Raw genomic sequence first — 22,723 nt, 5'->3', positions numbered from 1 at the left:
GAAAGTTAAGTTAAGTATGTAAGTTCTTAATACACTATCATGTAAACTTGTTTACTAAAATCACCTGTAGATTAAAGAAGTCAAAGTGTAGTATTTTTGAAAGTTTTGTTGTTTTTTAAATGTTGATATTTAATAAAACACTTTTAATTAGGTTATGCTTATATTTGATATATGTATTATTTTCTTACCTAAGTTACAAAACTAAAGTGGTATATAATGTAATAGTGTTTATAGTTATTTTAAATAAATTATCTATTTTAAAGCTTTTTAGTAAGCTTTTAAAAAGTGCTTAAATTAATATTTTCAGATAAGTGTAAAATTACATTTATTTTTCATACTTCTTAAGTATTTTAAAGACTGTGAAGCGATTATTTTACTTGTAAAAAATATAATTAAAATAGTTTAAGGTCTCTTGAAGTGCAGTGTTCTAACCTATAGTTGGTAACAGGGGCGTAGCGTGGGGAGGGACACTGGCGCATGCGTGCCACCCAAAAAAAGAAAAGAAGTAAAAAAAGAATGTAATATCTTTATCCTTCATTGTTTTTTATTTCTGCTTAATTTGCAATTTTTCAGTTATGTTTATCTAGTATTCGAAAAGTTAAGCGAAATTTTGAATACCCATAAAAACAAGTTAAAGAAATTACTCAATATACTGATTCGGTGCGCAAACGAAAATGCGCACCGATGTTGATGAAAAACTCCATAAGGAAAAATTCTATAACCTCATTAACTTCATAAGATTTTAGACTCAAAAAGTACGCAACTAGTTAGTGCACCGCTGTAGTATAACCTTATGGCAGATTTTTCTACAAAAAGTTTACAAAAATACGTCACGCTTAAAGAAAAATTAAACAATTTTACAAGTTTTTTTTTTATGCTACAATAAATGTTTAAGACTACTGCTAGTTTTCTGATCTTTATTTTTGTAAACATACAAGAAAAAGCGTGTCGGCCTATGAGAAATAAACTTTGTTTGTGATATTTATTTTAAACAAATACAATCAGATGAATTAAATTTAAAAAACATATCTTTAACTATTTTACAAAGTTGTAATAAACTGTAATAACAGTTATAAAGTTGATCTATTTTAACTTATGTGTAACTTTATTTAAATTATGTGCAATGAGGTGTTCTTATCACTGTTTTATTGTATATTAAAGAGATTGGTATGTTTTTCGTAAATAAAAAAGATACTTTCGTTTTATTGAATATAATCATTTTTAAAGATATAAAGTTTACTGTTAGTAGTAAAAACAATTTTTATTTAATAAGTTTACATTTGTGCAAGTATAAGTAATAGTAATGAAATTTATACTTTTTTTTAAATTGTTTAATTTTGTAATGTATAAGTAATTTTTATAACAGTTACTTCGAACTTATTTTACTTAATGAATTTTTTTTCAACTTTTTTACTTATAAAAATATCTATATAAGATCTATTACAAAAGTTATAATTTAGGTTTTTTTTTTATAAAATAATTGCGCACCCCCTGACCAAAATACTTCGCTACGCCACTGGTTGGCAAGATTATAAATGCAATACATCTCATTTACCAAGTGGCCCGTTAATCTGTAGTTGTGATTTTTCAGAGTGAGGGAAGTCTTGGATTCAAATTTTAGGCTGGTTATACTTTTTGATAGTATAAATTGTATTGGTTAGTAGTGTAAACTTCTACTTATTTTTACTACTGCGTAATGCTTCTTACTTTAGTAACAACATTAAATAGTTATCAGCTTAAGTCTTATTTCACTTATCTATATTTTTAAAACTAATTTTATAACACGTTATTAATAAAAGTCTTATAACAGAAATTTCTCAACTAAATTTAAATAACAGTGCAACTAAAGTCTTTTATCATCTGTGAATGTTGTAAATTAATTCAATTTCTCAAAACAGTTTTCGAAAATAAAAACAATATTAAACAATAATGATAAGCTCTTAGTTATTTATATTTCAAGCATTATTTGATTAGAGTGAAACCCTTTGTAAAACCATAACAATTTGAACAGTTTTGTTTTAAGTTTTATACAAATTACGAAATGCAAGAATGTAGAAGCAAAAAATAACTATAAATTTTTAGGTTAAAACTGTAATTAAACCTTACTAAACTAGTACAGCTAAAATTGTTTAGTAGTAAAGAAAATGGAAACTTAAAGTTGAATATACATCGTTGATTACATGAAAATAAACTTAACTTCACGTTAACTTTAAACTTCAGTAACTTTTTTTTTTTTAATTTATATTTAGTAAATATTAAGATATTTGAAATTCTAAAGTGATTACAACGTTTACAAAATGTATAAAGTAAAATGTTTTTAAGCAAAAAATTTTTTTTGTTAGTTTAGAATATGTACAAATTAAGCAACAGCTATAAATATAAAACAAGCTCATGTAGTAATATTTAAAACTAAAAGTTGCTTTGTAACTTATGTAATGAAAGGTTTTTATTTTTTCATTGTTTTAACAATTATTTAAACTTTAGTTTAAGCAAGTCACTAAATATAATTTAATGGTACGCTACTAAATTAACGTAGTAAAAATATAAGTAAATAAATGACAACGCTTTATGGTTTAATCAAGCAAGTTATAGGTTTTTGTATTACAATACAAGAAAATAGCAAAAATTTTAAGTTTTTATGGTCTAATTTAAACAACAAACTAGTAAAAATTTGACAGTGTCGTACTAATTAGATAAATAAAGCTTAATAAATGTTTTAAAAACAAAAATTCCAAACAGTATTACGACTCAGTGTTTTTATATAAAAGTCATAATATCATTTATTTCTTGAATTAGTTAATTATAATTTATAAATGACATATAAGAATGCCATAATCTATCTTTAATAAAAACAGATTGCTTTTAAAATTATCTGTACATTTTTTCATGTTGAAATTTTTAAATACCGAATATCTTTTGTAACAGTTTTTTATTAGACTTTCATGAGTCGTAACTTATTTATAAAACCAATTTTATTTAAATAAAAATATGTATAGTGAGAGAACCAAGATAAATATAAAATTAAATACCTAAAGCTACATGAAACACTTAGTGATTACGTAAAATGCTTTAGAATTGCTGTTATGACAAGTTTATTAAACTTAAATATTTATTAAAACAACTCAAATACACTTGCTAACGAAATAATTTCGCAGAAAAACAACAATTTGCTCACTACTTTTTTTATTCAACTGACTCACGTTTCTCCGTGTTAATGAAGTTAAAAAGTTTTTACGGATTTATCTAAAGCTTCCAAGTAAAAGTTTTCAAAGTTACTTGGAAAACTTTGATAAACCCGCAGAACTGTCTTAATTTTTTTTAAACAGAGAAACGTTCGTCAGTTTAATAACGAAAAGTAGTGTAAAATTAAGTACAACACAAAGTTTATAAATAAGAACTTATGTAAATCTACTAAATTGTTTTCTTAAGTAAAGTTGTACTTTTCAAATTAATATTCTCGTTTATAAACATTGACTTCTACGAACCTAACAATAAAAGATTTTTTCACAATTTTTAGACTACTTATTTTTAAACATAAGGTATCTTTGATATTAGTAGATTTTTTTCTTTTTCTCTGCAAATAGTTTATCTGAAGCTATAAACAAAAAATAAGTATGTGTAATAAAAAAAAACTTGCTTGTTCGATATTAATATTTGTTTTGTCATCGATGTAAAGAAATGCAATGTTTTATTTTAACTATGTTTTTCAACTATAAAAGTTGACATACCTTTTGTATCAAAAATATTAGCTGTTCACTTATTAAATAAAACTAGAAGATCTAAAATTAGATAAAATTAAATTCACAATAATCAATAAATAAATCACTTAAAAAGTTCAAAACAAATAAAACCAGAACTAAAAAGAAAGAAAATTTTACTAAACTTCCAGCTAACAAACAAAAATATACTTATTAATTACATGCAATATAAGCGAAACACTTAATAAAAAAGTTTGACAAAAATGAAACCTTTTTGTACAATGAAAGTAAAAATGTTTCAGCCCGGGTCGAACCGGGGACCTTTCGCGTGTGAGGCGAACGTGATGACCACTACACTACTAAAACACTTGGCAGTAAGCGTAATATTGCGTGCGTAAACTTGTTGTACCTTGAATTGACTCTCTTTGAAAGCTTCAAACGACGAAAAAATCGGCGAAAGTCTGCAGTGCAGAAGCCTGGACAATCGTGTGCCGAAAGAGACAAGCTCAAGTTTAACAAAAGAGTTGATCATCAGACTTCAGTCATTCCATCTGATAATCAGTTTTTGTTGATTGATACGAGCGTACCGGATGTCTTGCCTAGTGGACAATGTATTGAACGTTGTACAGCAAAAAACAATGCTGAAGTTAATGATTAATGCCATCAAATGGTTGCTTCATGTGAAAACATGATAAACCGTTTGTAGATAGAAGGCTATAGGTTTTTCGGTTGTGACTGACTGATGAGTCCTAATAAGGACGAATCCGTTTTCAGTTTACCGAAAGCATATGGTCTGATGATCTTTGAAAGCTTATGAACATATTCAATAGTACAAAGTAAAAAATGCTGTACAATACAATTGTGTTGTTTAAGTTAAAAATTTGACTTTAAATATACTTAGCAAATTATTAGCCTAAATGAAACTTATATTGATATATAGAAGTAATTGCTACAAGATTGGTTTTAATATAAATTAAATTAGCTGAAGGTCTACCCTTAGAAATAGTTAAAACTAGATTTATATGTTTTAACATTTGAATCTCACTTAGCTATAAATATACATTTTTTCGTTTTTAACAATATTGTTTCAAAAAATATAGAAGTTTTACTATTATGCTGACAACTAGGAAATGAAAAAAATGTTTAAATAATTTTAAAGGTTTTTAAATTTTCAATCATGTAGTATTTTTAAGAGTGCAAACTTTGTTAGAATAAACGTTCTCTGTTTAATTAATTTAGAATTTTGGTATTAGTGTAAAATATATACTTATGAGCTTTGACAAAATATTTCAACTTTTTATTAGCTAGCAGAACATAAATGTACAACTATGTGACAAAACAGAAGTATTTAATTAATTGAAAGTTGTTGTAAACATCAAGTAGTACTCAAACTAGTATTAATTTTAATCAAAAGAAGACTTAGTTTATAAAACTTAAAACTTTATTTATATTACAATCAGTAAAACTTTTTAGTTTAACTTTTAGGACAAGCTTACAAGCTTAAAGTGACTATTGAGTTTTAGTTATTTATTTATTGTCATACTTTGTTTAGTTGTAGTATAGTGATATCTTAATTTATTACTTATCCACGACTTAAATCAGTTTATAAATTTAAATAACAAATTTTCATTAGCTAGAAAATTTTATAATATATTTAGCAGTTTATTTCTACAGTTAGTTTTATCATTTATAAACACCTCAATTTATTTTCTCAGTCATCATTTAATCAAAACATACTTAGATTTAAAAATATTAATTTTAATAAAATCATAAACTTAATATTCTTTGGTCACACGTATGGATACATACAAATAAAAACAAAAGCAATTACAAAATAAAATGCACGACTTGAAATGAACATTTTTTACAAATAAACATCAAGTTTATAGCCATAAGCGTTAAACCACGTGAGAGTTTACCGCTTAAACTAGCAGATAAACTGTGTATAATTCTGCTAGCGAGCGAAAACGCGTTGAAAAATTGCAACGCATTATTATAGATCATTTTGTCGAGCTAACGGCAAAAAAATTAACGCTTGAACGCACATATGCTAGCATTTGACTGCAGTACAGAGCTAGCTGCATTTTCATTTGAGATTGTATACAGTAATTTCTCCATTTCAATACAAGCATCGATGGTGTAACGGTTAGCTTTGGTGCCTTCCAAGCACTAGTTTCGGTTTCGACTTCCGGTGGACATGTATTCAACATAATATAATCTTAATTAGATAAAACAGTAAGTAAGGATCAACGAAAAAAAAAAGTGTTTTAAGTAGTGTTCGATAGTTTAGTTGTTAAACTCATTAAAAAATAAGTTATAAATCAATAAACCTAAAACATACACAAAAGAGTGATTGTTTTTATTTAAGTATTATAAACTGAATTAAAATTACTATATTTAAAAAGTGTATTTATTCAGTTTTGTAAAATCAAAAACTTCAAAATAATCTACAGAACTCTATTTGAATTCTAATTGAATTTAAATCTACCTGTTATAATTCAAAAAAGCTACGTATAGTGTAGTATATAATTTAAATACTCAGTTTATCTCCGACTACTGGGTTGGCCGAGTGGTTAAGGCGTTGGATTTAAGTTCCAATGGACGATTGTCCGCGTGGGTTCGAACCCCACATCCAGTATTTATTACGTGTAGTATTATTATTTTTCTTTTTATAACTGTAAGTTTTGAACTAAAAAAAGATTTGGCTTAAAAGCCTTATAAATTTTATTTATTTAACTTAAGTGTTTACAATTTACTTTATAAGTTCATAGTTTTAGAAGCTTGTAGTTTTTATGTTTAGTTGAGAAAGTTTTTAAGTTCTTATCCTATTTTACGCATCATAACGTGTTTTATGCTATTAACTTACTATAAAGACGTTTCTAAAAGTAAACTAAAAAAGTTTAAGCTCGTTTTCTTTTGACTGTTACCTTAAGTTATAGTAGTGATTTTAATTAACATTTTAAAAACTAAAACACCATATTTAGAGGGTTGAATACGTATGAAAGTTTATAAAAAAAAACTTTATTAATCATAGATAATTTTTATAGTATATTTAGTTTATAATGCATGGAATAACTTGAGTGATTTTACAAAAAACTAAGCGTAGTAATACATAATTAAACTAAATGCAGTTTAAACAATAGATAAGTTTCAAAAATAAATAGAGTATAAACAAAATATTTTTTGCTAATTGAATCTACGGTTTTCTACATTTGTTGATAAATAGTTTTATTACATCTTGCTTTAATTATTTGTTATTTAACCTACATTGGGCCGACAGGCTACAAAGTTTTACTTATATGAACGCGATAGTTGGATACCACGTAACCGACTGCGTGGCCTAATGGATAAGGCGTCTGAGTCCTAATCAGAAGATTACGGGTTCGTGTGTCGGCGTGGACTTCTTATTACAACTGCATTAGAGGTAATTGGTTGGCTTGGAAATAATCTATTTGTAAAATTCGACCGAATAAATTGTTTCCTAATATTTCTTTTTGATAAATATCTTCAACTCAAAATTTAAATTTAGTAATGTTTCACCTGTTTGAACTAAATCAAACGAGATCATCACTTGAAAAAAAAACTGTTATTTTTTTTCAATATAAACATGTAAGAAGACATTAGGCTATACTTTATTCAAAACTTGCGTTTATGTGTAAGAAAACAAAAACAAAATAAAACTTATAGCTTAAAGTTATAAACTTCGGAAAATCAGTATATCGCCAGGTTAGTTTATGTTAAGGTTAGAAAAATGTAAGCTACTTAATAATAATATAATTTTAAAACATAAACAAAAAATATACTTACAATTAGCATGCTTATAAGATTCGTGAACAACAAGAAAAAACAACTCTTGTAACTAAAACACTAGGTTAATTACTGCTTTTAGTGTTTAAAATTCAATTATTGTATTGTGACGTAATTATAACTTAGGCATATAAAATCTTATAGCTCTATTTATTAGAAATTTTGAAATTAGTTACTTTTGTTGGTTTTAATATTTGCTTGTACAAGTTGAAATAGTGGGGAACAGGTCAAAATTACACGAAGACAAAATTGCACGAGGGCACAAAACTGCACGAAGATACTTTTGCACCAAGGGTCAGTTTTGGACGTAAGGTCATTTTTGCACGAGAGTTAAATAAAGCAAAAGAAAACTATAAGATAAATTAACATAATACCAAAAAAAAATTAATGCATAAAGTAATACTTATTTTATATGTATAAGTATATAATTTAAAATATATATTATATTATAAATATAACATATTATAAATTATATATTTGTAAGTATATAAGTACTTATACATAAATGTATAAGTAATAGCAAAAATTAAAATAAAAAAACAACTAATAAAAGTTGTTATAAAAATAAAAAAATAATAAAACAAAATAAATTAAGTAAAATAAAATAATAATAAAAAAAAAATCATTTTAATACAAAAAAAAAAAAATTCAACCCGTGCAAAAATTTCTTCTTGCAAAAGTGACCCTTCGTTCAAAAGTGTCTTTTTGCAAGTTTATTACGTGCAATTTTATCCTCTCGTGCAAAAGTGTCTTCGTGCAAAAATATCTTCGTGCAATTTTGTACGCTCGTGCAAACTTTAACGCTACACTAAATAGAAAATAGTGATGTATATATCAAATTTTCTTAAGGTTAGAAATAAAGCATTTTAAAATGAAAACATCAACGTATTAACTCGTTTCCTTTATTTAAAGAAGTTCTCCCGTCAGCATTCGCTATATTCATCTTCTCATCATTACTCATGCAACAATACGACAACTTGCAATTATAAATAAAAACTAACTTTAAAGGTTATTGAATTAAAAATATTAACGCGTTCTTACTCGCAGTATGTCTGTGATGTTCCTATTAAAAATAATTGTTTGAAGCATAGTTTATCAGAACTTAGTCTTGAAACATATTTTTGAATTTTTGATTTGTTTGAACTCAGTATAAGCCAAGTTTATCAGCACTGAAAGCTTAATTAAATATTTCAAAGTTTAAACACTTTATCAACTGAGAAATTATTAAAAAAAAAAACATGAAAAAACATTTTTAAATCCTTTTAACAAAACAGAACATAAAATAAAGAAAAAAAAAGTTTGTTCTCACGTAATGAAAACAAATAAGATAAATTATTACAACGAAATTCAGCGAAATATAGTAAAAAACATTAATACCTGATTAATAAATGCTAGTTGTAATGAAATACTTTGAATTTTGTACTTTATTTATGATCATTAAAGTATTATACTCGACTGAGGTTTATGTTTAAAGTTTTTTGAATAAAATTTATTGACAGCCAGTGGTAAACAAAAACTTAAAGAACAATTTTTCAAATGAATATCAATTATTTCTATAAAATTTTAATAAACTTTATTCTGTTGTTTTTGTAAAAACGTAGTACTGTAAGTATATAAAATGTTACTGATTTTAATTGTTTTAAATAACCACAAAACACACGTATATTAAGAAAAAGTTGAAGAAATTACGTTTTATAGTTGCAAAGTTTGAAAAGTGTTTATTACGTTTCTTTCTTTAAGTATTTGTTGATATTAAATCATTGTTAATAAAATACATACCGATATAATCCATGAAATTAATTTTATATGCTCGAGTTGTAACTTACTTTCACAAGCGTCGATGGTGTAACGGTTAGCATCAGTGCTTTCTAGTCACTCCACAACAACTTCCGGTTGATTCACCATTTACCAATAAAACTTTGGAAAAATACAAAAACTATTTTCTATTCTCTAAAATTTTAGAACATTTAGACTAGAACAACTGTATAGTGATAGAGGACCTGAAGGCTCATCATATAAACTAAGTATTACCATAAAAAGCTAACCTTGCTAATACATTCTAAATAGGACCTCTATGTGATATTTACCTAAGTACTGTTCAATAAGTTTTACAATTTATTACACATTATAATATAAACAAAGTAAACACACACTATAAAGAATACATAACATAATAGTCGATTAAATAATACTCAGCTTAAATAAGAATTACAGGTGGCTTTGGTTGGCTCACCATTCTACCAAAAGCAACGTTTATTCAAAGTTATCATATTTAAGCATTGAGAAATTATTCTTTTTTTTTGCAATCTCTTCTCTTATACAATTAAGAAAGCAGTGAAGCATGCATTACTGCTACACTCCCTTAACCTGTTTTTTTTTAAAGTTAAAATTTGTTTCTTAGATTTTAAAATTAAAACATAATTTATGAAATTTAGTTCATGTTAGGTTCTTTCCCCCTCCTAAAAAAACTAAAAAAATCATTTCACCAGTTAAGTTATTTTTATATTGCTATTTAAAACAATAAAAACTTTATAGAAAGTATCAAAAGACTTGAAAAAATACTTATATACATAACATAAGTGCACATGCAAAGTTATAAGTGAATTATATTTTAAAACTTTTTACAACAACTAAAACACTTAATATGTTTGTGTTAGTTCAAATTTTTATAAAGTCAGTCTACTGAAGTACACTTCTTTTCCTATCATCTTGTCGAAAAACTAACGTGTAATGTCCATATAACTTTTGTGTTTGTTAAAAATAGAAAGGTAGTTGTCGCCGACTGAATGAGTCCGAACATCCGCTAAGTCAGACGATGACCTTTAGTAAAAGTTTAAGTTGGTGACGAATCAATTCATCTAATTACATCGAACTTGATGATCTTCATCAAACTTACGGCTGTGACGTCATAATAGGCTGACATGAACTAGATTGTTCGTTGTAGTTGTCCATTGATATTTTAAGATGTATTTAATTTTATATTTTTAAAATAAATGTTATATTTAGTCACTCAAGATTAAAAGACATTTTAAATGCTTTAACTTTTAAAAGTTTTCAATAATTAAAACAAGTGTTTTACTAATAATATTAAGAAAGAAACTTTGTTTTCGTAAAGTAACTTTTAATAAGTGTAGTGTTTTAGAAACAATTAAATTGTAATAATATTATCACAAAACTATCAAGTTTTTTAATAAACCCCAAATGAATAAAATAATTTAAATTCGTAAACAAATAGAGGAAGGAGATGTTTTGAAATATGTTTAAAATAATCAATTACTCCTTTTCGCTACACAATTTAAAAACAAATGGCTTGAAAAAGCTTTAAGGAAATAACAATCACATTTCGTAAATAAATAACAATTTTGTTTTTAAAACAATTGTTAAAATTAACTATGAGAGTTACTCCTATAAACATTTTTAAAGTATTTATCAAATATCTGCATCGATAAAAATTATTTTAATTTCTAAGATAATATTTTAAAATCATCTTAAAATAGCCAAAACGAAATTAAGTGTTACTTTTAAGTGAATGAAAATAACGTCATAAGAAATGTGCAAAACTTAACTCCCTTTACACAAGTACATTAAGTTTCAGTGAAAAATCAGCTGTAAATGCTTATTTGCTAAAACATACATTTGTTTAAAGACTACTTAAGAAGCTTTTTTTAACAAAATAAACTTTTTATTTCAATCTTCACAATAACACACTGACGTTTAGTAGCTAGTTTTAAAAAATTTAACAATTACTAGTTATTTTAATGTGAAAACAAATTGAACAGTTTTTCAACAAATATTTTTCTACTTTCCTTATTAAAATGCTTTTTTTTTTCGAAGCAATAAAAAGTCCTTAAATGATTTGCTAGTACATTAGCTGCTTCCTTAGACTATTCATTTATTCTTAACCTCTAGTATAGAGTATTTGCTAAAAATTTTAAGAAATATCACTTTCTTTTCGACTAAACTTAGTTTTTTAAATCGAAATTTTGCGGTATCATTACACATAGCACCTTATTCGCAACATAAATTCAAAGAATTACTTGCTCATAACTTATAAGAAAGTTTTTTGCTGTCTGCAGTTGTTTAAAATAATCTTTTTCATAAGATAGATTTTCATTTTCTTACACAAAGGTAAATATAAGAATGGCTACAGATTCAGTATATCCACGATATAAACATTTGTAGCTTACTTTGAGCAAAATGCGAAACATTAGTTAGAAGCTTTTTGTAGATGTTGAGAGTAAAAGTCAACAAGAATCCTATTCATCGGGCTCATTTTTTGCTGCTAAATGTTTTCGTGGTTTAAAAAGTTCCTCCCTATACTTTTATAAAAAAACAATTGCAATGTGCACTTTTTCGTGTGTTGGCGTCTTAGATAAACTGCATTTTTTGTTTAAAATTGTGCACTTTGGCACTTGAAAAAAATATAAAGAAGGTAAATGATAATAACCACGAAAACAAGAAAAAAATAAGTATTTGTTAATCTTAAATAAACAACACTTAGGTTACGCAGTTTTTGTATACCTTAAACACATTAAATAATTTTAAAGCCGATTTTTTTAATAAACACTAAGTAGTTTTTACAAAGAAGATATTTAAGAAAAAAAGTCAAATTTTGCAGAAATAATTTTTTGGAGGTCGTCGTGACTTTTAAAACTTTATTTAAAAAATTTCTGAAATTTTTTTAGACTCAAGTTTGTATATAAGTTAAGTGAAAAGTCATCCCACTTTAAAATACTAAAATGATTAATGAAAAAAATCTGTACATCTTCTATTAATTAAAAAGGTGACTTCTGTATTTGTATAAATTATATACTACAGCAATTCAAGAACAAAATAATTCGCTGCGAGCAGGATTTAAATCTGAGCGGGCAATGCCCATTAGATTTCGAGTCCAACGCCTTAACCACTCGGCCATCGCAGCTCCCGTTGGAAATATACTTTTCTTGTTTATATAGTTAAGTAGTTGCCAATACAAAACAAATCATATTAAGAAACTAAGTAAATAAGCTTTTTTAAGTATATATAGTTTATAGTTACAAAAGACTAAACTTTTCAAAAATTTGTTATTTAAATGTTATTTAGTTATGTTTTAGTTTTGTTATTTAGTTCTTATATCCAACAATAACTACCAATAAATTTATATCAATACTAATTTACTCGTAATTATATTCAACAAAATATATTCTTCGTAAGTAGATGAAAAATGATTAATTTAAAAAATAAACAATGCATAGGCAAACATAACATTTTTTTTTTAAATTGATATGATAAAATTAAATAATTTTCTAAAAAATAATTCACAAATGAGCCTGACAGGGGACTTGAACCCCTGACCGTTGGATTAAAAGTCCAACGCTCTACCGACTGAGCTAGCCAGGCTCACATCGACACTGAAATTATAGCGTTTATAATTAAAATCTTTATGCATTGTGACGTAGTAATTCAAACTTTGTGACGTAGTTATTGAAACTAATGTTGCAAAATAGAAAATACTTTTCAAATTTTTTATTTAGTATTTAGGCTGTTACAAATTAATGGTAATACAAAATTGTTAGTAATCTTTGAATTAGGAATTGTAGTAATACTACTACTTTTACTTTTTATTAATAGTACTATTACTAATTATCTTTATATTTTAATTTATATAAGTTAAGTTTAGTTCTGGTAGAAAATTGTACAATAGGTTATTTATCTGTTCAAGTGTGAAACTATTTCTGCTGTTCAAAAAATAAAAATAACACTTTTAGCAGAAAATACTTTCCAGTTTTATTTAAATGTTTAATTCAAAGAAATCATTAAATAAGTTTACATAAAAATATTTCACACGGAAATCAATAATACAGTGAAAAAAAAAACATTATTTTAAGTACCAAAACAAAATAAAGTTTCATTGCGAAATTATGTTCTACCGAGACTTGAACTCGGATCACAGAATTCAGAGTTCTGATAACTAACCATTACACCATAGGATCGCACGTTAATATTATATTTTTTGTGAATTTATAGCTACAAACACTATCAAACTTTTAGATAAGACACGACTTGTTTAAGTTTGTTTTACACTTAATTAAAGGGAATAAAAAGTATAGCTTTAACTACAATTATACATGTAATTTATAAAATAAGGCATGTAAAACAATTGATTTAACGATTTGGGATTACTTTTTTAATTATACTTACACGTTAGTTTAAAAAGTTTAGTTTTTGTAAAGAAAAAAAAAAAAACATAATTGTAAAATATATATAATATGAAGCTTTAATACTTTTTGAAATTTTTAGAATAAAATAAAAAACCAAGTATAGATAAGTTTATATTAAAAAAAGTAATTCTGTTTTTTCTATTTAGTTTGAACCGTTTAAAATAAAAAAATTACAAACTAGTAATAAAAAAAATCAATTTAATTATGAAAATGATAATTTTTTTGTTATCATAAAAACTAAACTAAATTTTACTAGTTAGTTTTGGTTACTTATAAACTTGTTTAAGGCTAGTATAGTTAGGGAGCGGGTCAGAATGACACAGCGACAAAATGACACGGTGCGTCACCTTGGCACGGTGCGTCACTTTAGGACGTAGGTTCACTTTGGCACGGCGACAAAACGACACGGTGCGTCACTTTGGCACAGAGGGTCACTTTGGCACAGCGACAAAATGACACGGTGCGTCACTTTGGCACAGCGACAAAATGACACAGTGCGTCACCTTGGCACGGTGCGTCACTTTGGCACGGCGACAAAACGACACGGTGCGTCACTTTAGCACGGAGGGTCACTTTGGCACAGCGACAAAATGACACGGTGCGTCACTTTGACACGGAGGGCCACTTTAGCACAGCGACAAAATAACACGGTGGTTAATAAGGGAGAGAACGATTTGTTGTGAAACTTCATTGGTATGGCCAACGATCTTATTTTTCTAGGAAATTTTTCGGTTTCCTGTCTTCTAACCGGTTTTGTAGAAATAGCAACAATCACATTGGTTAACTTTAAAAACAAAGACCGTAGGATTTTTTGATTGTGACTTCATAAAATAAAGTGAAACACGTAATGTTTATACCTTCTATTGTCCATCGTCGTACTTATAAACAACATACTCATTTTTAAGCAGTAGCAAGGTGTTAGATGTGCTTAATAAACAAAAAATAGTTGTTTGTATCAAACAACGTTCACAAAGATGCAAAAACAGCAACTTTTTTAACAAAATACGACTGCCAAAATTAAAGGGAATTTATTTTTGATTTCTTTCGAATGGAAAAACTTAAATACAGTTTAGTACTAGAACTTGAAACGAGTAATAAAAATTAGAAAATGACTTGCCATTTTACGACTAGAAAGATAAAAACTCATATAAACATGTTTTTTAAACTTCAGCAATATTCTGATTTAAAAAATACAATCTACATTTTAGATCAATAATTCAGCACTTCAATTCAATAAACTAGTAGATGTAAATACAGAGGAAAGTTTGTTTTATCAACTAAAACTCAGACGTTAGCGAAAACAACTTTTCTGCTGTTGTAATTCTAAATTCTAATGCGGTTTTTATTTTATATTTTTATGCTTAAAAAAAAATAATACTTGCGCTCTTTTGGCGACTTAGTAGGTTGCAATTTTGAACTAAAATACTGCATTCCCTGACGACCTACGTTAGAAGCAACATCTTCAAAAAATCATTATGCACTTGACTTAAAAGATCGAAATTTTGCGCCTCTATGCGACTTATGTTAGTTGCAACATATATTGTGCACTTACAAGTATAAACATAATGCTCTTTCGCAAATAAAATTGTGCACCTAAGCACTAAAAATGCATAGATAAAAGTATAAGTACAAATAACCGCAAATAAATTAGTTTTTTAGCAAAACATTCCCTACATCAAGCATCTCTTTAAATAAAACTCAATAAACCACTAATACACACTTGTAATACAATTGTAGACTTGCTTTAACAAAATACAATGTTTCTCACTTTTATTTAAGTAAAACTTCGCAAAATATAACATTATTGCAATTGACATTGTCAAGATTTTAAACTCGTTAAAAAGTTGATTAGTAATTATTTAAATTATTTTCTCTCTCCGTTTTTTAACGGATTAGGCGTCTGATTCCTATTAGAATACTCCTAAAGCTCAGGCAACTCGTGGTCTCTAATGTCTCAATACAGATATTGGAGACCACGGGTTGCCCATGATAATTAGGTAAATAGAGCGTCGCTTTCACTAATTACTTCCAATTACCCCATACTTTCAAAATGTTGTCTATTTTATATCAAAATATTTTTTTTTTTCATCAGAAAGAAATTAACTCTTAATTAATAAACAATATTGTTTTAAGATTTTAGAAATTTTTTTTTAGAAATCCTAGAAAATGTATTAATTTTTACAAAAAACTCCGTTTTTATTCGCAAGATTAGAAATAGAAAATTAAATATTATTTTCATAACAGAGTTAAGACAAAACCAAGTTTTTTAAAACTTTGTAATAAAACTCAAGAATATAAAGTAAAAGAAAAGGTTAACTAGCAAATTAAAATCTGCTTTTACTGTATTATTTTGAAATTTACTTACTGATTTTGTATTAAATATAAATGCTAAAGCTTAAATTTGTAAATTGTATTTTAAAATTAAAAAAAGTTAGTTTTGAAATTTATTAAACTAAGTTAAATGTACGCTTATTGTGTTAAAGTTTAATTTATAAAAATTTCTATATAAAAAACATTTCAGCTGTTTAAGTTTTTATCTTATGTAGCTGGTTTACATTTCAGTATGTAGTAACCTTAACTGCTTAAAAAAAATCTTATAGTTGTTATGAAAATTAGGTAAATAAAAAGGCAACAAATTAGCTAAGTTTTAAAACACTGTTTAAATAGACCAATTCAAAAGATAAATACAAAACAATACTTTTGCATGTTCAGTTTACTAATAGTTACGCTTGCGTTTATAAACTTTTTATTCAACTATTTCTATGAGCGTCGATGGTGTAACGGTTAGCATTGGTGCCTTCCAAGCACTAGTTCCGGGTTCGACTCCCGGTCGACGCACTTTTGCTTTTGTTTTTAATGGACTATTTCAAATGATAACTACTTTATCTTTTTTTAATTAGTGAATACAACTTCGAAAAATTTCAAACATATACCTTTAGTATTATTATTTTACTCCATTTTATAAAGATCTTGTTTTAGGCCTAAAACTTTTTCAATACAGTTTCTTATGGTTTAGATTTAGATAGTTTTAACTTATTAATCAAAAAATTTCTAACATCGAAAAAATATTTCAAAATATACAAACTAGAAATAAGCTTTAGTGGTTAATGTTTAAAGTTGTAACTTAGTTACTAAAGTTATAGATAGTTGCAATTTATTTTAGTAATCAAGTAAATTAACTGACAAAACGCTAATGTTGTTTTCAAAACTTAGAAAAAAGTTAGTTTAGTTTACTGAAATTACAAGTTTAAATGTGTATTAGGCTAATACAGTAAGATAAAGCTAAAAGTTTAAACTCAATCATAATATAAAAGTTGTAATTATCCTTTTTTTAAGCACATAATTATAAGTTTTTTAACCCTTAATAGTACTTTGCAATCAGTACTTATTATAACATATACATGAAAACATTTATTTGTATGAATTAAAACTAACAAAAAGTTTACAACACTTGAATTAGTTCAGTTGATTAGCAAAGTTAAAAGCTTGTTTATCATTTAGTAACAATATTAATTTTTATGATGTTTACTGCTGTTTAAAATTAGAAAAACCTCTCAGTTTCATTAAAAAAAGTTAAAGTTTTATTTAAGATTAAATTTTTTTGTATAATGTAAGCTGAAATATATTTTGACTGTTTTCAAAGAGTAAAAAACAAGAATAAAAATAAAATAATATATAGATGTATGATATTAGATAGTTAAAAATCAACTTCAGTTTAGGAAACTGATAAATATATAAAACTAAAATAGCTTTTGGTCATAACATGTTGCAATTTAAGTTATTTTGAATTTTACCATAAAAATAATAAATATAAAGCTTAAAAAGCTTTATAACAAACAAAAAATTTAAGCTCAAACAGTTTTACAACATAAGTTTAAATTAAAGTTTAGCTAGCAAGGCAAATGAGTAAATTTTAAGTAAGTTTAATTGCATCAACAAAAGTATATAAGTAAGCATTAAGCTTAGAGCAAATTTTCAAGTATAAATACGCTATATGCAGCATTTACAAACAGCAGAGTGGCGCAGCGGAAGCGTGCTGGGCCCATAACCCAGAGGTCGATGGATCGAAACCATCCTCTGCTACCTTCTCGCTGTAATCGTATAGTGGTTAGTACTTCACGTTGTGGCCGTGACAACCCAGGTTCGAATCCTGGTTACAGCACCTTTTTATTACTGCAATATAAAAATTTATTATTATTAGTTTTCACGAATATATATATAATAAATTTGGTCAACATAAGAAAAAATTATAATAACAATATTTATTTACATAGTTATGAGACTTATTCAAAAGATTTCAATTTATTATAGTTTTATAAGTAATAAAAAGCTCTTGTCTTAAAAAATAGTTTAAGATTAAAACTCTGCTTCACTTTATGTCCTTATATTATATTTGCTTTAACATATTTTGTTATAGAAAATATTTTTGTATCTTTAAAACGCTTGTTCATAAATAACATACATAAGTTAGCTTAAAATAATAACAAAGAGCATAAAGGTTTACCACATACATGATTTAGTAGTTTTGATTACTAATATATGCACTAAAGTTTAAATGTAATCAACAGTAATATGTTATATTTTTTCGAATTGTATATGGGTAGATCATGTTTTAGTTTAAATAGTTTTCTAGTTGAAGAGAGTGATTTTTTAAAGTAGATTAGTAATATATGTTTTACTCTAGCTAAATAAAATAAAACGTTACTATGAAAACAAACATTATTTGAAAAGCAAGTTTAAATGTTTCAGAAAAATTAAGTAATACACATAGTTTAAGACAATTCAAAACACAAATACAGTATTTCAATTATTGAGCAAAATAGAGTAATAATGAAATAAAAACTTTTACACATTAAATATGTATTAGACCGTGAAAGTGGTTAGAACTTCAAAAACTTTATCTTGATGTATTTGAGAAAAGTTTAATTATATTAAACAAAAGTTCTTTAGAAGCCATTTAAATAAAAATAATCTTTGCTAAAATGTTTTAATTAAAGCTTACTTTTTTCAGTTCAAAGTATCGTATAAAACAATTCACTTAAAACACTCTGCATGCAAAAAAACATAGGATTATAAACGTGAAAAGTTGTTTGTAGACGTCCTCCCAGGTGGTCTAGTGGTTAGGATTCGTGGCTCTCACCCACGCGGCCCGGGTTCGATTCCCGGTTTGGGAATATTTTTTAATATGTTGAAATAGCCTAAGTTTAAAATTAATTTCTTTAATATTTTCTACCTTATAACGAAAACTTGTGAACTTCATTATAAAAGTTGCGGATGCTTTCGTTAACATATTTCATTAAGAACTTTAATATAGCGGTTCATTAATTACTACGTGACTAATTGGACTTATGTGAACGCAAAAAATATATACTTAAACTGTTTTGAGCAGTATAGAATTTTAAAAAAGAAGACAGTAATACTTAAACAAATTAGACAATTTAAAATAGTGACTTATTTTTTACTATTTTAAGCACAAAGTTTAAGAAAATTAAAAAAAAACAGCTTTAATGCTAAGTATTAATAAAACAAAAAGTCTTATTATCAAAAGTAAAGAAAAACACACTTTATTAAAAGTTAATAACAAAACTCGTCCTCGGGTGGGCTCGAACCACCAACCTTTCGATTAACAGTCGAACGCGCTAACCGATTGCGCCACGAAGACTTGTTTGATCTACACTTATACTGTATATAAATTAAAGTTTTCTCGCTTAACATGTGCGTTATTTAATTACAATTATGTACTCAGTTGCTGAATTTAAAACAATTCTGAATTCTTTAATATGAAGTTTTCGAGCATATTTTGAATAATTCAGTAAACTAACCATTTTGTTAAAATTAGTAATTTTGAAAAAAAAATTTTTAATATATAAAATAAGTATTTATTTTTTACAACTACAGTAAAATTACATAACTCTACTTGATATGAAATTAGATTTGAAAATTGTTTTATCTTACTACTTATCTACTACTTATCTTACTTAAGACTATCTTAAATGTTTAATCTAAATAAAAACTACTTTGAAATTTTAATATCAATATGTCAATTACTATAAAACACGAGCTTAAACATTTTTTGAATACTGCAGTATTATTTTATATATACACTGTTATTTATTAATTTTTTTAACGTTATAGCTTTGATTTATTTTTGCTTGTTTTATAATAAATTGAAATAAGTTGATAATAGAGTATAAATCTTAAGCATACTTTTAAAAAAGAGAAAAATTTCAAATTTATTAATTTTTTTTTTCTCATTTTTAAATCATATAAAAGCTTAAAATATTTGCTTGAACTATTGATGAATTTTAAAATTAAAATCATTTCAGATATAAAATCTACCTTTTGACGTAAAGTTCAAAATAAATTTAATATGTCTATAATGTTAGATACATGTGTGTATATAAATTGTTTTTTTTGATATATATTTTTTTTTTGAAAAATATTTAATTTTGTGAAGTTTAATATTCTTATTTTAGATAGAGAAATTCGTTTTAGAATTTAAATTTTGACACTAAAGTTTTTAAATTTGTAGATTATTATAACTTTGATTAAGTTGGGTATGCGACTCGATTACCGAGAGGTTTTTTTGCGTATCCAGGTCCTTGAACCAAAAAAATTTGAGCAATTTTTCGTTTTTGTTCAATAAACCAAAAATTAAGACCATCTGGAAAATATTTTACACTTGCATGAACAACATTAAGAAAAAATTTAAAAGTATAACCATAAATACTTAAAAATAAAATCAATGAAGAAACAAAAAACTTTACAAACAAAATGCAAGTTTGAAAAACATTATGAGTAAATGATAATAGTTAAATACAAAGCACTAAACATTCCGCCAGAGAGGATAAGACCAGCACTCTGCCACTGAGCTATGGTGGCTGCAAGTAGAACTACTTTTTAGTATTTTTAAACCGTACAGTTTTAATGTCAAGCTAATCAAAGTCTGTGTACACCAAAATGCAAAAAATAAAATCGGTGAACCCCAAGAAATGATTTTAATAAATGCTACTAGTGGTGTCACTGCGTAAAAACTTTTACCAATGCATTTTTCCTTTAAAGTGTTAACTCAGCTTATATTTACATGCAAACCTTCTAACAACTAAAACGCTAATTTATCATTAAATCCTGTTTTTAATGAACCTTTCTATTTGGTTTACCTTGTTTGCACAATGATATTTTATTTATATGGTTATATCTTACATACTTATTAATTGAACACATCTCTGCAATTATTTAATAAATACCAGTACTCTTAAAATGTTTTATTTAATACTTTAATGTCGCTTAAACTAAATAAATATTATAATAAAAACTGGATTTTTTTTTGTATTCTAAAAATTTTGTGTATCCCTAAATTAGTTTTGTGTACCCTAAAAGTTTCGTGCACCCCAAAATAAATTTAGTGTACACCTTGACGACCACTGTTTTAGACTATCATAAATGTTTTATTTAAGTACCAATTACTTTGAAATTTTAATATCAATATGTCAAATACTATAAAACATGAGCTTGTTCACTTGTGTTTATAGTAATGTCTTTCAAATAGATTTATGCAAATTGTATATTTTAATCGCGACCGGTTTCGGTGGCAAGAGATTGCGACCTTTTCAAGCAAAAAATAAAATATTAAACTGCATATAACAATGTTAGTTATTTATACTGTTATTTAAAAACTTATTCATGCGTGAAGAATATAAACATAACAAAATCTAAAATGTTGCATATTTGAAAATTCAAGTATGTCAGAGTATATTTAGGTAAAATTAGTACTAGTTTTTCTTTAAACGAATTGAATTAATATTAATAAAATGAGTCAAAGAAAAAAAACTTAGTTCAGAGTTTTATTTATTTATTTATTTTTTTAATATTTATACCTTGAAATTTATCTAAATGAAATTAAGAATTGTCTAAAATTGTGATTTTAAGTCAATAGTCAACAAAATATTAATAAAACTCTAAGTCACTGAAGATTTCAAAATCTAATTTGTGTTAAGTTAACATAACAGTAAAAATTTAAACGGATTTAAGAACTATCTAAAAAAAGTCTAAAATTTTATCTTAGTTGAATTTTGAACTATCTAAAAAAACTTTTTTTTTTAATTTAAGCCGATTGTCAACAAAAAATCAATAAAAAAATCAAGAAAAATAACCTATTTAGTACTATAATTATACTTTGGTTTAAGTTTTGTCTGCTTTCCAGTTTATTATTAAAAATTTGTTTCTGTCTCTGCATGAATTCATTAATTCCGTTCTTTTGTTGATGCAATTTGTACCATATTTTAGTATTAATAAAGCTTCTTTTTAGCACAATCTGCATGTCATAATTCCTAGTTTAGATTTTTTTTCACTTTGTAATATTTTCCAACTTATATTGTATTTCTTATTTTCACTTTTTAATTGATGGGTTAATTTTGAGAGTTCAGTTGCTTGTTTATACTGGAGGTAGTTTTTGTCATTTGGATTGCTTTTTATTGTTTTGTGTAGATAAACGTTTTTTTAGTTGATTAACACTTAGTCCAATGCATACTTTTCTTAAATTATCTGTTTCTATTGTTGCCTGGTAATTTACATTTTCTGCCCTACATTCTCTCCTTCTAGCGGGCAAGTTTCTTTCTTTCTGCAGTTACATGATTCATCTTTATTTACTTTATTGTTGTTTATTGCTTTTTTGTTGTGGTTTTTTATTATTGTTTCAATGTTTGACATGCAGCTGTAGCTTAATTTTATATTGTTTTTGTTTAAATATTTTTTTAATTAACTATCAAATGAAAATTTAAATTAATTATTGAAGCACTTTATCTGTGTTATAATGTGAATAATGAAAAATATAATTCAGATTATTTGTTAGTTGCAATCAAATAGGTCAAGAAAATTTCAACTAGCAGCATTGTAAATAAATTGCTGAAACCTAAGTTACTACGTAAATTGTAGCTACAAAACTTAAAAATTTGTCTGCAAGATGAGAAAAATGAATCATTTACATTGTCACGTAATAAAACTGTACGGTTTAGAAAT

General features: G+C 25.9%; 9 non-coding genes across 9 annotated transcripts; 5 read left to right on the top strand and 4 right to left on the bottom strand.

The window, feature by feature from the left end:
* Positions 1-3,992: 3,992 nt before the first annotated feature.
* On the bottom strand, positions 3,993-4,064 carry Trnav-cac (transfer RNA valine (anticodon CAC)). Its single transcript has one exon. It is a non-coding gene; the product is annotated as a tRNA-Val (tRNA).
* Positions 4,065-6,253: 2,189 nt separating this feature from the next.
* Trnal-uaa (transfer RNA leucine (anticodon UAA)) lies at positions 6,254-6,336 on the top strand. Its single transcript has one exon. It is a non-coding gene; the product is annotated as a tRNA-Leu (tRNA).
* Positions 6,337-12,344: 6,008 nt separating this feature from the next.
* Trnas-cga (transfer RNA serine (anticodon CGA)) lies at positions 12,345-12,426 on the bottom strand. The gene has a single exon. It is a non-coding gene; the product is annotated as a tRNA-Ser (tRNA).
* Positions 12,427-12,811: 385 nt separating this feature from the next.
* On the bottom strand, positions 12,812-12,884 carry Trnak-uuu (transfer RNA lysine (anticodon UUU)). Its single transcript has one exon. It is a non-coding gene; the product is annotated as a tRNA-Lys (tRNA).
* Positions 12,885-16,471: 3,587 nt separating this feature from the next.
* Trnag-ucc (transfer RNA glycine (anticodon UCC)) lies at positions 16,472-16,543 on the top strand. Its single transcript has one exon. It is a non-coding gene; the product is annotated as a tRNA-Gly (tRNA).
* A 1,173-nt stretch (positions 16,544-17,716) lies between these two features.
* On the top strand, positions 17,717-17,788 carry Trnam-cau (transfer RNA methionine (anticodon CAU)). The gene has a single exon. It is a non-coding gene; the product is annotated as a tRNA-Met (tRNA).
* A 7-nt stretch (positions 17,789-17,795) lies between these two features.
* Positions 17,796-17,867, top strand: Trnah-gug (transfer RNA histidin (anticodon GUG)). The gene has a single exon. It is a non-coding gene; the product is annotated as a tRNA-His (tRNA).
* A 940-nt stretch (positions 17,868-18,807) lies between these two features.
* Trnae-cuc (transfer RNA glutamic acid (anticodon CUC)) lies at positions 18,808-18,879 on the top strand. Its single transcript has one exon. It is a non-coding gene; the product is annotated as a tRNA-Glu (tRNA).
* Positions 18,880-19,293: 414 nt separating this feature from the next.
* Positions 19,294-19,367, bottom strand: Trnan-guu (transfer RNA asparagine (anticodon GUU)). Its single transcript has one exon. It is a non-coding gene; the product is annotated as a tRNA-Asn (tRNA).
* Between the last annotated feature and the right edge of the window lie 3,356 nt (positions 19,368-22,723).

This window comes from Thalia democratica, chromosome 2 (assembly GCF_965202585.1).
Source record: "Thalia democratica chromosome 2, ktThaDemo2.hap1.1, whole genome shotgun sequence".
In the NCBI taxonomy this organism is placed as follows: domain Eukaryota; kingdom Metazoa; phylum Chordata; class Thaliacea; order Salpida; family Salpidae; genus Thalia; species Thalia democratica.
Note: the sequence above shows the minus strand (reverse complement) of the source record. Positions and strands in the feature narration are given on the sequence as shown.